Here is a 16,600-nt window from a genome sequence, read left to right on the forward strand (position 1 = left end):
CTCCTGTATGAATGGTTGATTAGGCCTTAGAATGACCAAACATGGACTCAAGTGTTCTGCTTTTATAAGGTGTGGACTGCTGTCAGATTTCCATTCTTTGGCCCCGACAATTGAAACCTATTTTGCCCCCAGAGACGTAGAAGGAAAAATTATCTCTGTCTCTTGGGATTCTTGGGAAAAGGAAGCTATTTGTTTCCTTTCTCACAGATAGGTCACACTAATCTTTTTTCACTGTTTCATGACTTATGCACACCCTCGCAAGTCACAAGTCGAAAGCGGGGGTTTCTGAGGAAATGAGAGATGACTCTTCTGTTTACCACGGATTTCATTGCTTTCAATCTTTCCTCTCATTCTTTCCCTTCTGCTTTGGTTTAGCTGTCACCACGTCCTCTTCTCTTTTGGGAGACTCATCGTCTGTGTTTGTGTGTGTGTGTGTGTGTGTGTGTGCGTGGGAAGAAAACTGGCCTCCCTCAGCATGATTAAAACATTCCTTCTGTCTTTTTCCTCTCTGACTTTCTCAGTTCTGGACTCGGCAGCCTCTGCTTCACAACAAGAAGATGAAGAAGCGCAAATGGTGAGTAAAAATGTGGGGATGATTTTCAGGGGGTTTCTGAGTGTTGCCTGCGTGTGGTGGGTACCCCAAAAAGTGGCGGTGTTTGGCGTTGGGGTCAAGCCATTGGTTGAGTTTTTGTTGCTTGAAAGGAGTTTTGATTTGTTGACATCTGTAATGTTAGTCATGTAATACTGTTGATAACTTCTGATGACTTGACCTGGAAAAGTTAATGATTGTGGACTTGGACCACATTGTTGTTAATATTCGCTTTCGTTGGTTGGAAACTGGCCAGAATATTGCCAGCATGATAAAAACAATGGGGGAATTTGAAATAAACATGTCCAAAGAATCATCAAACTTGGGGAAAAAAAGTAAAATCGAATTTTAACAATATATATTTTGAAAGCCATTTCAACTGTTATGTTGATTTTTTTATTTTAAGCACAACTGTGCAAGCCCAAAGATGAAACTTAACATTGTAGAATGTTTTGGGGTTAGGGTTATATATAAATATATATTGATGTTTGGAAATGGAAGATGGTGCCATGTGGCACTGAGGATTTCAGAGTTGGTCCATGCTTGGTCTCTGTTTTTCCCTTACTGTTAATGTTAAAGCCCAATACATAGTCATTAGGAAACTAAACCCTATTCTTGTAACCACAAATGGGCGAGTTAAAGAGAAAAGTGCGAGGGCAGGCCAGGACACGGATGACTCAGTGGTAGTAGTAGTAGTAGTTTTTGTCCGCTAGGTGGTGACGCGTGTCTACGTTTCCCCGAGTTTAATTTTAATATTATTTCTTTTTCCCGTACTACTTTGAAAAATAACCAGTTTTAAATGCAGTAATCAATTCAAACCCCAATTTCTCGTAGTTGATTTTTTTCTGTTTTGTTTATTTCATTTAGTCTTTTATAGCTATATATAAACAACTTTTGTTAAAATCACCACAAAAGCAGCAGATTGCCCGCACATTTTCCGGCTTAATATGTATTAATGTTGTTACATTCTAAATTTAAAACATACAGTCGTTTATTTTTTGTTTATAAATCGTTGTTTGACTTTTTACGTGAATATCAACATGATTACCTTTTTTTGTGCAAGTCTTTTTATTCGTCGTCTGTTCAATGCGTTTCTTTTTAATCCCACTTTTTGTATGCAATTTAAACACGTTAAATAAAAATAACACGTCAGGTTTGAGGTTATTACAGGCAAAAACATGGAGAATATATTTTTTATGGAAAAAAAGATGAGGGGAAAACAGACGAGGATGATCTGTGGAAAACAAACATTGTGCCGTTTGCGAGCAATGTAAAATGAATTAAACTAAATAACCGCACGTTTTAATTGTACTGTTGAAATGCATATTTGTGTTTTTAATCACGTCTATATTAATCGTGGTGATCTACATGCGTAATGGGGACATTTTTAAACACTAAAATTACGTGCGCAACTGTTAGGAAAAGTCCAATACTAAATTACAAATCCGACAGAATCGCAAGATAAAAATTACAAATACAAACAACAGTAATTTATTTTAAATTAGAATATAGTTTCACTGTTTTGCATCGCGAGGCTACCAAGCACTTTTCCTTGGTTATTTTCCAATTTAATCGCCTCCACTGTATTGCCATCTACATTAAAGTTAAATAATACGACGGTCATTTTATGTACTCGAAACACGAGTTTAAGAGAAAAAAAATAACCATTAAGTCTAGTCGTTAAACATTTAGAGCCCATAAATAACCAGAAATTATTTAAAAATGAAAAAAACATGTCGGTCTGATAAACTTCCTTTTATATGACAAATGTTTCAAGTCAGGTTTTGCTGGTGGATTTATATATTACAAATGTTAATTTTGTGCTTAATTGTTTTAAACTTAGAAGAATGAAGCTTGTCGTGTTCATTTTGTAAATAAGATGAGATTTTCCCATTGACTTGTTATTTACTGGATTTCACTCCTAGTAGAAGAAAACAATCCTATTTTTTTTAAAACCCATAATTATCATTTCATAAAGGCATTATGTATTAATTAATGTTTATTCCGTGCGAGTTTCGACACTTTCTCAATAAAGGGGCGAACTTTCAGTTTTGGTTATGAAAGAACTTCCTCATTTTAGTTTGTAAATTTTTACTATACGTATATATATCTTAAAGATCATGCACTGTCAAGAAGGCTTAAAGTAATGTTTATTTAATGTAAAAATGCTGTATTGTATTTTAATGTATTTGCAAACTTGCTTGAGGGGAAAATATTTTTAGTTTACATAGATAAAGTAACTTGAGGTTACGCTAGGTTATAAAAATACATTTTACTTTAAGCATGATGACAATTTAAAAACAAATTGTAATCATTTTACTATGTTAAAGCTCACTATTGAATTTCTGTAAAGTACCACGAGACTCTAAAATATTTACGTATTCATAAAATGAGTCATATAGCCACCAAATTATGGCACAATATTTAAAAAAAAAACCTTTATGATGACTGTTTTCAAGAATAAAATTGCTGAAAAAGTATTGCATTTCTGCTTTGCACATGGAATTTAAGGCAGTTTTTTAAAAAAACACAATAATATCAAATTTAGATGCATAGGCATTTAAATCAATATTGGGTGCTCCAAAAATGATATTGACGCAAAGAAATGTTCTCTGCTGCCACCCTCTCGCTTCAAATGGATTGGGCTCCTTTTTACTTGTGACAAATGAAAAAAAACAAGAAAAAAAGCCCATTCAAATGTAAGGTATTTCCATACGTCAGACATGATCATTCTTTCATAATGTTATCTTGCCTTTAGCTTCCCGCGACAGCTATAGCATATAACGCTCTCCAACCGGCACTGTTCATTTCCGCGAAATACTCTGATGTGGACACGTGTACGAGACCTTAATCGGGACTACCCGAATGTTTTTCCACCTTCTCTCTGCTCGCTTCTGCTTGATAAAGAAATGAGGCAGGGATGCCGCGTGGCTATCGATCGGGGACACGATGCAAATGAACGATTGCCATCGGCGCCCAAAGTCTACATCCTGGCGCTATCCCTGCGGGTGAATTCTCTTGTTATCTCCCGTCATTTTAATGTAGGATATCTTAATAATTTGTAACTGCAGTTCTGGGAAATAATTTACTGCCAGCTATTTGTTTTATTTTTATTTGATTTCAGTTTATCGTTACACTGTTGCATATATGCCACGAAAAAGACGTCATAGTAATCTGGGAGTATTAAAAAAAATCTCGATCCGGCGCATTTGTACTTTTCATATTCCAGTTTATAATTGCTAGTTTGCCTGCTCAAGATGGCCTTCAGCTGCACACACTGTCATCCAATAATGATAATATAATCGGACATCACATTTTCATGTTACCTCACCCTGAAGTTATTACACAGAAGGGATTGTGTGTCGTGCTACTGCAAGTTTAGAGTCCTGGTGGATGTGGGAAAACTCATACTCATGATTTAATCACTACTAGACAGACATTCGATCAATTCTAAGTGAGAGGCAGGCAGCAAATGAACATTTTTGAAGTCATTGCCATCCCTCCCACATGAAACAGATTGGCCAGTGACTTTTAGAAATAGAATTTGCTCTTCCTTTGGCCAAGATGTACTCTCCTACCTATTACCTTGTCGCTTATAGACTTCCAATCCACTTGAAGTTGAAGTGTGGCAGCAAATAAACAAACATTCATTTGCTACAAACCCTCCCACTTGAAGGGGATTGGAAATTAGTGCCAACAGTTCCTTAAGCACTGTCTGATTAACACATGATAGCAATTACTTTACAGTCGAGTGTGTGTACAATAGTTTATTATTAAAATACAATATATATTTGCTCAAAAAACTTTTCTGGCATGGGCCAATACCACACAACTGCAATCGGGATGAGTGCAATGTTATTTCAGCTCATATTTTTGGAGTGTGGACCCATAAATCAGATTAGTATATTCGTATCAGGCTAACGGTCGTTGAATTAGGGAGTTTATTTTTAGCTAGGCTCGCGCAGATTAGCACACATTGTTTTCTGATGACCTTTTGATCGAGGAGATAGTTGATATCTGTGGCGGCAGTGGTGCCGGTTGCCAAGGTGAATGAAAAAAAAAAGACAGACTGGTGTTGACGCACGTCTTTATGACACGTGCATAATTTCGGCTTGGGTCAAAGTATTGTTTGTTTTAAGACTAAATTCGAAAGAGCTCTTTGTTTGGTGTTTAGATTTTTATATTTTGGGACTGATTGTCAATGTTGCTTTATTTGTTCTGTCTAAATGGCTCCATTTTGAATATCTCTTATGGTTGGTTGGTTGGTTGGTTGGTTGGTTGGTGGAGGTTATGTCATCGGTCTCGGATGTTTGTGTACAAGATCATTCCAGAATGAAAAAGGGGATTTTATTAAAGTTTGAAGGCTATTTTTGAAATATGAAATATAAGAACAGGTTTAAGTTTTGGGGGTATGGGGTCAAAGATCACAGAGGTCAGGAAAGAATTTTGTCATAACTAATGGATTAGCCTGTTTAATTCAGAGGTGGGGGGTAAGTTGATACGTTGGGAAGGGTCAAAGGTTGGGAGGTCATAAATATGGCAATGCTTTGAATTTGGTTTCTTAGGCGAATGTCTGCTCTTTTGAGTGCTCTTTTATTTTACCTTTTATTTTATATCTGCTGTATTTTTCTTTTGGACTTTTTTGTTCAACTTCCGTTTGTTTTTAAATGTTATTCTGTATTGCTCCTGATGGTGAATAGCAAAGTCATCTTGCAACCTCGTTTTTGTTATTCATGTCGTACAACAGCATTTGTAAGGCTTTTTCAATTCTGTTTTTCATGTTTGTCACAACAATGCTAAGACATTTCTTCAGTTGTGTCTTTCATGCATTATCTTTGGCTCTTATTTTCAAAAAAAAAGAAAATCCCTGCTCAAACATGTTATCATGTTAGATTTTCAGTAAAACATGCAGTGTTTTGCAAGTGAAATGTCTGTTTGACGTCATATGAACTTAAAGGAAGCTACAGAAAATGCAAGAAGGGAAGTGTGACTCACATTTTTCTTTTATTATACTTTCCTTTTTTCATGTGAAACAGAAGTTCAAACCTCTTTTATTATACTTTCTTTTTTTTCCATGTGAAACAGAAGTTCAAACCTTGAGAGCTGCTTTTTGAATTTTGGTGAAGTAGGAGTGCAAATGGTTGATGATCACATTTTTTTTCTGCTGTTAATATCATTTGGGGTGCCAACCCTTATAGTTCAAAAAGGATTGGTTGCCTATTGCCGTCATTGCCAGCACACTTCAAATTAAAAAGGAAACTCTCGTATGTTGTCTGGTCTAGCGAAATAAGGCACGTAGGAGGTGAAGTAACTGTCGATAACGTTTTTGTTTTCTTTTGAGAGCATGTGTGTAGGAGTCTTGTAGCATGCAAACAGTCCTCCCACAAAAACACATTTAAAATACCTTTACCAACTGGTTTAGTGAATTTCTATCAGCCAAGATTGTAATGTGTAATGCCAACCAGATGAACCTGTTATTAAGCAGAAAAACATTTGAAATGACTATAAATTCTGCACTATAGACTTTACCAACCAGCAAAATTGATCCAAAATATCTTTTTCGAGTCCACCTAAGTCATTAAAACAAGGCCATGTGTCAATATGTGCTATTTACACAGAAATATTTCATTGATTTAAAATCTTTTCTATGAATCAAATTTGCACTGCCCGTAAGATAGTAGCATCGTCCTCCTCATACCATTTAACTTTAAGCTTGAAAATTTAAGTTTAGACTCCTTACATTCATCAAAACTCATAAAAACACAAATGTGGACAAAATAGAAATTGACATTTTTGTCAAAAACAATACAGATGATGAAATAGTAACTTTTTATATTTATCTTTAAACTTATTAGGTTCGTTCATTCAGTGCCACACTCACTCTTCAAATGGATTGGACATCTAAAATGGCGAGAATAATAGAAAAGTCATTTAAAAGTCCTTTTAATAACATTTTTCGTCTTTTTGTGGCTCTCTTTTGTTCTTCTAAATTTCTCTGTCTATTCATGAATGCTTTGCACGCTTATGTTTGTGTGTGGGTTCCATTTTTTTATGGTATTATGAGGTGCAATATTGTTTCTGTTCATTTGTGAAGTGACTGATTTTTTTCTTAATACCAGGAATGACTCATCATCTAAACAATTGTTTTCTTTGTAACTGCCGTGCGGAAACATGAAGATACAAATGTTCACTAATATTGAAACTGTGGTTCAGACTGATGAATTGAATATTTAACAAAAACCTTTTGACTGCTCATATTCAGACTGAGAATTTCATATCAGTAGAAATAATTTAAAGAAATAATTTCCAGAACTAATGATTAATTATTCCTGGTTAAGCATTTCATAGGTATTGAATAATATCACACTTCAAAAGTTCCCCTTTTTTGGGTCCCGTAAGCAGTTTTTTTATCCACTGTCAGGTTTTATTTACTCCAAAACTTAGTACATAATCCACTATCTAACATTTTAACTGTATATTTCACTGTACTTCCTCAAATGTAAGCATGTCATCTGGACTTAATATTTAAAGTACAATCTATTTATCTTGTTTTCATGCGTAGCTTTTGTCAAAATCATCTATTTTCAAAGGTGATATGAGGATACGATATTTGATTGCAAAAGTATCAAGATTCAGTTCACTAGAAATTGATTTTATATGTAGGGATGATATTCTTGCATTTTTCTCAAATTAATGCACACAAAGTCAAAGTGAAACTGTTTTGATAATAAATAACAAGCAAAAACACGAGGGGAAATTTCTGTGACAACCCACTCACTTTCGACTGGAAAGAAAAAAAAGAACAAAACAACAGTTTAACCTTTAAAAAATTAAAGAATGAAATTGACTGTAGGAAGAAGCAATTGTTATTTGTCTCATTTGAACGTTGACATGAGCTGTAACGCACTTTCAAAATGAGCAAGATTGACAAGATTCATAACACTCTTAATGACTTGAAATACTGAATTTCAAACTATAAATAACTGCCATAACAAATTAGCCAGGAACTTACAAAGAACAACTTCTCTTCTGTGCTAATTATTTATTCAGTTACTGGTCAGTGGTTTAATTATTTGCTAGTTATGCTATTTACTTTGTTGTTGTGTTCTTTTCCGTTTTGTTATGCCTCCGTGACTTTGCATAACCTTTTGACCTTTGAGTCAAATCGATTGCCATTATTTGTCATTGTCTGTCAAAGTCAATGTGATCTTATTAGTGGTGGAACCCATTCAAAATCATCTAAATATAACCCTAACCCTGAATTAGGTACAGATGAATGTTTATTCGCAGGAAATAAAATTGACATGACGCAGGCCTTCAAATCAAGATTTGATTGGCCGCCACCGACAGACGAGACATCCAAACTGTTACTTCAAACAGATTGGACGTCTACTATAGATAAACTAGTGAGAAACTGATTTAAATTCACAACAGAAAAATAGAAAGAGCCTTTCCAGTTACGTGGCGTCCAATCAATCTTCTACCCTGACTTGAAAGGAGTTGGTTGCTAGTAGACGTTCAAGTTGTTTATCTCGGCTAGAGAATCTCAGAATAAATTGAAGGTCTAAATGAAAGAAGAGGCGACAAAATGTGGCTTTGTTCTGATTTTTTTCCCCCCAAGTTTATTGCTTTCAAAACAAGATTGAGCAACTCATTTTCCAGTTATCAGTTTATCTCCTTAGTGGCAATGGACGTCCAATGTGTTTGTACCAACAAAAAGAAACAAAAAACAATTGGCAGGTAGTTGAGGAAGATTTCACTTATTTTATTTCAAGCCGCATGTTTAACAGCTCATCAACAAACACGTCACGCCCTATTATTAATCTTGGCAACAGTATGTCGTAACAAATTCTGATTGAGTGCCAGCCTGCCCTTTTTAGATGAATTAGATATCTTCTAGTGATAAATGAATTTTTTAAATCAAATTTACAAGAGCAGAGTGAAAAAAGCCACATGATTGGATGTCTATCTTCATCTATGGCAGCCCATGAGTTAATGGGAAGTCATTTTGGAAATGTCCTAAAATCAAGAAGCGGTATGGAATTCCCCCAACATTAAAAAGTGACATGCAAATACCCCAAAATCAAGAAGTGACCTTGGATGGCCCTAAATTTTACAGGGAGTGAACCAAAATAAACAACAAGTAACCTGAGATGGCATTTTTTTTATTTATTTTTATTTTTTTTGGTCACAAGATCTAATCCAAAACACTAGTTGCGTGTTTTAATATCATTCCGCTGTGAATCAAACCACTAGGCAAATCTATCTGTTGAGTAGGAGGACTTCTCTGTAGAAATCATTGCTAGTAATGGTGTGTCATGCAATGTTTGTAAACAGATCATTTACTGGTTACATGATTATTTTTTTCCTGATCTAAAAACAAGGGCATGGGATCAGTACTGGCAAAACAAAAGTTAAAAAAGCCCAAATAGGGGACATCCCTCCTTTTTAGAATTGCCCCAAAACAAGAGGAAGTGAACTGCAAATGCTCCCAAAATCAACAAGAATTGTCTTTATAATCAAAAATGTTTGACACAGTGACCTTTTTCTTCCTATTTAACTTTGTTACAGTTATGACATTGAAAGTGCTATTTTCTTTTGAACTCCATAACGAATTCAAACATCTAATCCACTACAATTGGGATAATTCAATTGATGCCAGTCCAAATGGATCGGTCGACGGCTTTGGGGAAAAAAAATAAAAATAAACGTGTTCCCACGTAATCTGTTGACACAAAAGAAAAGCACTTTGATGTTTTGCATTTTGTCCCTTTACAGTATTCAATGTGAACTCAAGCATTGCTTCAAATCCAGGTAGAGCACGTACTGAACCGATACCTGCATATAAACCACTAAGTGTTGCCCCCCCCCCCCCACACACACTTGTCAACACGTCTTTACCCCAGTGATGAATACACTAAAACCTCTCTTTTTGATTAAAAGCCTTGTAAGAAGCATTGAGATAAATGGCACTCATCTATTTCCAACCTAGAATCTGTCCATTTGTGTGATGCTTTTCGATTAATCTGGCCGAGCTCCAACCAGATTGGTTCCTCTACTTGCTCAAGCGAACGGTTGCTCGAAAAAGGGCTTTTAAAGCAAATGTGGGGAGCACTCGACCCGAAAAATAAATCACATCACGGACGTCCTGTATGAGCGTGTCCGAGCCGTGACGGATGACTCGGCAATCTGTCTTTTCGCAAGATAGAGTGTAAACGCCTCGAGAGCATTTGTCCAGATAGCCGGGTGTCAAAAGCCTGTCGATAGCTGGGTGCCAGCTTCCAACTGTCGCCAGTGGAGTTGGGAAAGCAAAGTCTTTTAACCAAAAAATAACTGGAACACATAAGAGGGTGCAAGTACTAAACTACTTTTTAGACTTTGATAGTCAAATGGTCTCTTAACACTCTAAATGTCTTCAGATCTATGGAATAATCTCCGTATTTTGGTTGCCATTGATGGCGATAGACAGCCATACCAATAGATATGAAACATGATCATACAATGGAAGCCATGTCAGGTAAAATTGATTTGACATTGATTATTGGCAAATGCAGCGAATGAGTTAAAGATTACAAATTCAAGTCCCCCCCTACCCCTTGGCATTTAAAATATCACATGAAAATTTGATGTTTATTTTGGTGACCTATTTTGTTGTTGCTATTATTTTTTTTGACTGTTTTGACAAATTCTCCCCACAAGGCATTCTTTCTTTGAATTTAATCTAAGACAAACGAAAAACCTCCATTGGCAGACCCACAGATAAAATCATCGGGAAACTCCCCACCTCGTAAATTACAGTGATGGACACACAAAAACAAACAAACAAAAAATATCCATTGGTGGTCATGCCTAGACTTTTCAGTCGTTGATCATTATTTTCAACCAAAATTAATTAACAGGCAGTTACATGAAATTAACTGAACCCCAAATAAAATATATTTGTGGACCCATCCAAAATTTCTTGGTGGAAACAAAAAATATCCATTGGTAGAGACAAACACCCCCCAAAAATATCCATTGGTAGAGACAAACACCCCCCAAAAATATCCATTGGTAGAGACAAACACCCCCCAAAAATATCCATTGGTAGAGACACTGTTATGAGGCCTGACACAAACACCCCCCAAAAAATGTGTGGTGATCATTTTTGATAAAATAAATGAACTACTACCTACCCAAATCCATCACAAATGAATTTGTAATTGACAAAAAGAAACCAAGTGTTACCTGGTAACTCATTTTTATATTTATTTTTACAAATGAATTTGTAATTGACAAAAAGAAACCAAGTGTTACCTGGTAACTCATTTTTATGTTTATTTTTAACTTGATTACTCTTTTTAAATCACATACAACAGTTTTAGCTTGCTTCCATTCCCTTATAAGAATTTATCATTAAACGTCCAATCCATTTTGCTTAGGATCCCACCCACAAAAAAGTATTCGATCACTGTCACTCCCAGTGAAACATGTATCTCTCGTCTATCATGTTTTTTTTATTTATTTTTTTCCATTCTGTCTCTTTGTTGTGCAGCCCAGTGTCGCTGAGTCAGCTTCATGACATCATTGGCATCATGAGACGACGGTGTGAGGGTGTGCCGCTCCTTTTTTGGCACCACCTCAACCCATATTCTTTTTGAACTGCCATAAAAGGAAAACAGAAAGAGGCTCCTGCACATGTTAAAAAAACAGTAAGAAGTATTTTTTTTTTAATACCGCCACATAACACAGCAAATGGCCATAAAACACCCATCATGCAGTTTAATGTCCAGGTGTTGAGTCGGTTTTAATTTGCCCGCTTTCTGGCGTTACAAGAGCGCAACACTGACTTACTCGCCTATTGTTGCAGAAAATTGTACTTTTTCCCCTAAATATTGACTTATTCATGTTATATTTACTTGTATAAATGTTTGTTTAATAATACATCTTTAGTCAGTTTTTTATACTCATCTAAATACTTTTAAATAATATAATATTTAATAATAATTGTGTTTTTGGCTGTGATGATATTACATGATATAACATTGAACAATTGAATTACTTGATTAAAGTACAATATTTTCAGTAATCACAAAATCCATAAAAGTAATTGTTCCCTTTTCAAAATGAATTCACACTTAAAATTGCTATTGAAAAATGAAATCACTTTAAAATGATTTTTTTTACTAAAGTGCCAATTATATGTTTTTTATGATTGAGTCATAAGCATAAAATACTCCAAACATGTAAAAGCAATGTAAATTTACACCAATTGACACAAATGTTTCTTTTTAGTCTTCTTTATTTTAAGGATTCAGTCCCTATTCTGGTTTTGAGGAATTGGATTGTTAAGTAGGCGATAAATGTAATCCATTTTCAAGCAAATTTTTCTTTTAGCCACCTCCCCTCTTTTTCTTTTTTTTAATTTGACGTGCCACTGGTGTTTTCGAACTAGAAACGTTGTGACATGCTATAAAAGGTTTGTGTGTGTGTGTGTGTGTGTGTGTGCGTAAGGTGCCAAGTTATATTTGTCTGCCTATAAAGCTCTGCGTGCTTCTCGTTTCTAGCCTTTAACAGAAGTCAACGATAGGCTGTGAAGGAAATGACTGTTCAAATCTGACTTGTCTGATTAGTGGCTTATTTCTAATCTTCATTTATGGACTATTGTGAATTCTCACATCATAAATTGCCCACATTTTAGAGTCTGATGGAAATATTTTGAGGTCTATGCCGATTTGATTAGATTAGATAACTTTATTAATCTCGTATTTGGGAAATTTCACTTCAAATGACTCCAATATTTTTCAATTCAGCCCCCTTTTTGGTGGTTCATTTTGGTAAACAAGAAATGATAGTTATGTCTATCATGAGTGGACTCACAAAATGTGTCAAGTGTCATAAAACCGAAAGGTTAGCCGTTGATAAGGAAGAAAAATGACTTGATATTTTCCGTGACAGGACAAAGTTGCCTAATATTCGGACTTGCCTGCCCTTCTTACCTCATAAAGTGTACGGCCATGTTTATGAGAATACGTCCGGGCATGTCTGAAAAGCCACGCACGTGTTGGTTCGCCCGCTGATATGGATTCATATTTGAGGGTTTTCTTTCTTGTTCCCCTTGTTAAAAGGAAGCCAAGAAAGTTGACTTTCATGTTTGCCTTTTTCTCATTTCTCAGTCAGGAGATCTAAAAACTAAACTGATGTGACACTTTAGGTTTGTGTGCCGACTTCCTGTTAGAGTTTTTGAGTGTCACGTTGTTGACTGGGGCAAATTTAGTTGATGTTTTGACACTTTATGACGTTAATATGAATGAAGGTTTTTTTTAATGTGACAGCACATTACAAATGAGCTAAATGATACTCTTACTTCTTTATTGGATTGAATAATAACGGGAATCCCGTGTAATTAAAATTAAATTGGCCAGCCCTACTTCAATTACATAATTCTTTTTGGCTTTCATGATAAAGGTTTGCTAAATACATATTTTAAATTCATGATTAGATCATGCAGGGCGGCCCGGTGGGTGGAGCGAGTGGTTAACGCGTCTTGGGTTCAAATCCAGGTCACATTTACCAGGGGTGGAGTTTACATGCTCACCCCGGGCCTGTGTGGGTTTCCTTCGGGTACTCTGGTTTCCTCTCACATTCCAAAAACATGCATGTTAGGCTGATTGGACACATTGTGAGCGCGAATAGTCATCTGTCTCCTTGTGCCTTGCCTTGGCTGACCACCGATTCAGGGTGAGCCCCGCCCGCCTCTGGCCCGGAGTCAGCTGGAATAGGCTCCAGCACCCCCCCCCCCCCCCCAGCCCCCCATGACCCTAATGAGGATGAAGCGTTTCAGAAAATGAGATGAGATGGGATTAGATAGTCTTCATAACTAAGCGATTCATCGTAGTTAATATCACGCCAGTTAAATATCTTCATTGCCCAGCCCTAATTATTCAAACATCACATTTTGTGTAGCCCACACTTATTGAATTAAATGTTTACTTCCTGCATTCCACTGACACTCATAGGCGGTCATACATTCCTTTAAATTCCCAGGTAGAGAAAGTGGAAAGCACCTGAGTTTTTGAGAAGTGCTCATCTTGTTTTGTTTCTAGCGCTGCAAATGTCTTTTGGACTTTGTTCTCCCACGTGCCACCTCGGGTGATTCCTTATCTGTTTCTTATAACCACAGCCATTCATGGTGACTCAATGCTTCTCCCCCAAAAGCATACATACTGTGAGTTTAGTTTACTTAGAAATGACTTTGGTATAACTGAGTAATCGTCTGCGTTTGTTGGTGGGGCAAGCAAGGTCTTTGTGGGAATTTTCACATTTGTTCAGCAAATTTTGCCTTACGCGTTTTAAACATGTGACATTTTTTTGGGGGAGAGGGGCTATCATTTGGAACTTTCAGTCATTTTCTGAATCGCTTCTCCTCACCAGATTCACGGCGGTACTAAATTCCTCTTTTTAAAAAAAATGTTTTTATGTCTATCTTAATTGTCTCACCAAATCATTAATCTATACTTCATAGAAATATGAAATATTTTGTATTTCCATTTTTTTCTTTTATATTATCATTTTTTTCATCTTGCCAAGATTTGTTTATTGTCATTTCAAGCATAGAGGGCTTATATAGCAAAGCAAACAGGGGTTTATAACAAAGAGAAGCAATCATTAGCTACTGTATAGCCCATTGTCTTATTTTTTTTTTTTCTTCTTTTTTGCTCAGCCTGTCCGTAAATCTTGTTTGAGCTTGTGGTCGTGAATTTGCTGACTCATCTTCTCTTGGTCTTCACAGCTGCACATGGGCAAGGCCAAGAGTGACACCTGAACAAGATTTTGCCCTAGGTAAGCCCCCCCTTATTCCCCACCACTACTGTATAATGTGTCATTATTTTCCCAGGTAAAATTAATATTGCAGATAAGCGAGTCAAAATGAGACCGGTGATTATCCATAGTGAAAAAAAGTTCCCCTTTTGAAGCCGTGCTGACTCATTTCAGTCTTTATCGTGCAAAATACAGTCATCAAATGAACGTAATATGTAATAATAGGAATTGTTGTTTGGAATTGAAGAGTTCTTTAACCGTCAAACAAAGCTACCTGTAAAGCGGCACCAAATGATGTCGCCTTTTAATCCATTGTAAATGCAATTAACTATTTTTATTAATTAAAAACAACACACACAAACAAAGATCTGGAACACGTGGACTACACATTTTAATATTTGCTCTTACAAGTGTGGCCCTGTAAAATTGTCATTTTTATGTTTATGTGCATGTGGTAACTGTTTTTGCACTTTTATAGCGCCTTTTCACCATTTTTAAAGATCTTAAAGGGCTAATTACATTACTCAAGGATACTTGGGCAAGGTTAGTAAGGTGGGGAATCTAACCAACGTTCTCTGGGTTGGGGAAGGATGATAACTGACGCTGAGCCCCGTTAGCCCCGTTTGTGTTTGTAGTAACAAGTTTTTTTTTCTTAAAGAAAGTCATAGGGTGTGAAAATATAGTAAGGAAAAAAACAGTCTGACATGCTTTTCAAGGCAACACTTTGATCAGGTGAGCAGAAAGCCCACATGTTGCCATGGGCGACACCTTCTGTGGCCTGCTTTGTGGTGTGTGCTTTGATTGTGAAACGTACCCCCAAACTTGTGCAACTTTTCACACTTGAAAAGATGCTGGATGTTTTGTGTTGAATGCAAAGTTCAGTTTCTTTTTCTTCACCCCCAAAAATATCATGCCATTGTATTTTCCATGGAGAGATGCAAATTATTTTTACTAGATAAAATGCATTTTTGCCCCCTGAAATGAGAATAAACATAAAAAATATTATTCAGCAATAACGAATAAATACATAGGTAAAATATAAATCATTTGAGCAATTGAATAAAAATATGTAGTACTGTATTTTCTCAAATATACGCCATATTTGTCTCTTAGAAAAATGACTGAATCTAGGGTACGGCTTATATGTGCTCAAGTTAGACTTGACATGCTCAAAACGCAATAATGCAAGACAATGCGGTCATTTATTTCAAAATAGAGAAAAAATAAATAGATAAAACGCTAACTAAATACTACGCTATGAACACACCTGCTGGTTGTACTGCTCACATGACTTCCTTTTTTAATTTGTCTACGTGCAGGGAACACCCTTTAGTAATGTACAATCCAGCAGACAATTCTTTCCATTCATACAGTATATTAGAAATGCCACAAACAATTATTTTTCCCGTAAAAGTAATACATTTGTACTCCCTATTAAAACCATGGAGGTGAAAATTGTGAATCTGGGGAGCTTATACGCGAGAAATTGTAAAATTCAATGATTTTAAGGCTTATATGTGGAGGCGGCTAATATGTGAGATAATCTGGTAGTTAAAATGCAGAATAAAGATCTAAACCAAATTACAAATATCATTTAAAATGATCCACCCATTAAAAAAAGATGATTGTACATGTATACAGTTGTATTCAAAATGATTTACCCCCACTGTTATTATTACAGTTAAAAGCAACTGTTGATTTTACAAGTCTTCATTTAAATCTGATAATGGAAATGAGGAAACAAATGTATTTCTCCAACTGCAGTAGAGTAAGTACATTTGGAAAAGAGCTAAAGATAGTTTGTCCTTGAGCTCAAGTTTTCCTTTTCCGAATAGTGGCGTAAAAAAGGTGTCAGCGTGCAGAACAATAGTCAAGCGCTGCTCAGGCTGATGCAACTCTGAGCCAAAGTGCTGCAAACGCTACAAACGCTGCAGACGCTGCAGACGCTGTAGTGTAGAGGCTAACGTCCCGTCTCCCTCTTGCCGCCACCATTCTAGCTTAAATCAACCGTTGGTAGTACTTTTTAGGGTATTTTCTGGTCAAATATCACGTCCTGTTTTTTGGGGGTTCTTTCTGTTGGTTTTGTTTGTTTCAGGGTTCTTTTTTAATCACTTTAGAAGAATTTGGGTCGTTCCTGGCTCACCTTCAAGTCACCTCTTGGTCATTTTTGGTCAAAAAAACGATCACCAATAGCTTTTTTTTTGCAGGTAT

General features: G+C 36.1%; 1 protein-coding gene across 6 annotated transcripts in view; it reads left to right on the forward strand.

Annotated features, from left to right (window-relative positions):
- arhgef33 (Rho guanine nucleotide exchange factor (GEF) 33) overlaps positions 1 to 16,600 on the forward strand; it is a 42,255-nt gene that overhangs the window by 2,265 nt on the left and 23,390 nt on the right. For 3 of the 6 annotated variants that reach the window (XM_077729224.1, XM_077729231.1, XM_077729232.1), the window contains exons 2-4: positions 522 to 574; positions 11,124 to 11,280; positions 14,361 to 14,410. The gene's annotated coding sequence lies outside the window, so the exon portion shown is untranslated. Of the gene's footprint in view, positions 1 to 521; positions 575 to 11,123; positions 11,281 to 14,291; positions 14,411 to 15,859; positions 16,597 to 16,600 lie in introns of those variants that run through there. The other 3 variants (XM_077729225.1, XM_077729226.1, XM_077729229.1) reach the window with 3 other exon arrangements.

The sequence above is a fragment of the Stigmatopora nigra genome, chromosome 12, assembly GCF_051989575.1.
Source record: "Stigmatopora nigra isolate UIUO_SnigA chromosome 12, RoL_Snig_1.1, whole genome shotgun sequence".
In the NCBI taxonomy this organism is placed as follows: domain Eukaryota; kingdom Metazoa; phylum Chordata; class Actinopteri; order Syngnathiformes; family Syngnathidae; genus Stigmatopora; species Stigmatopora nigra.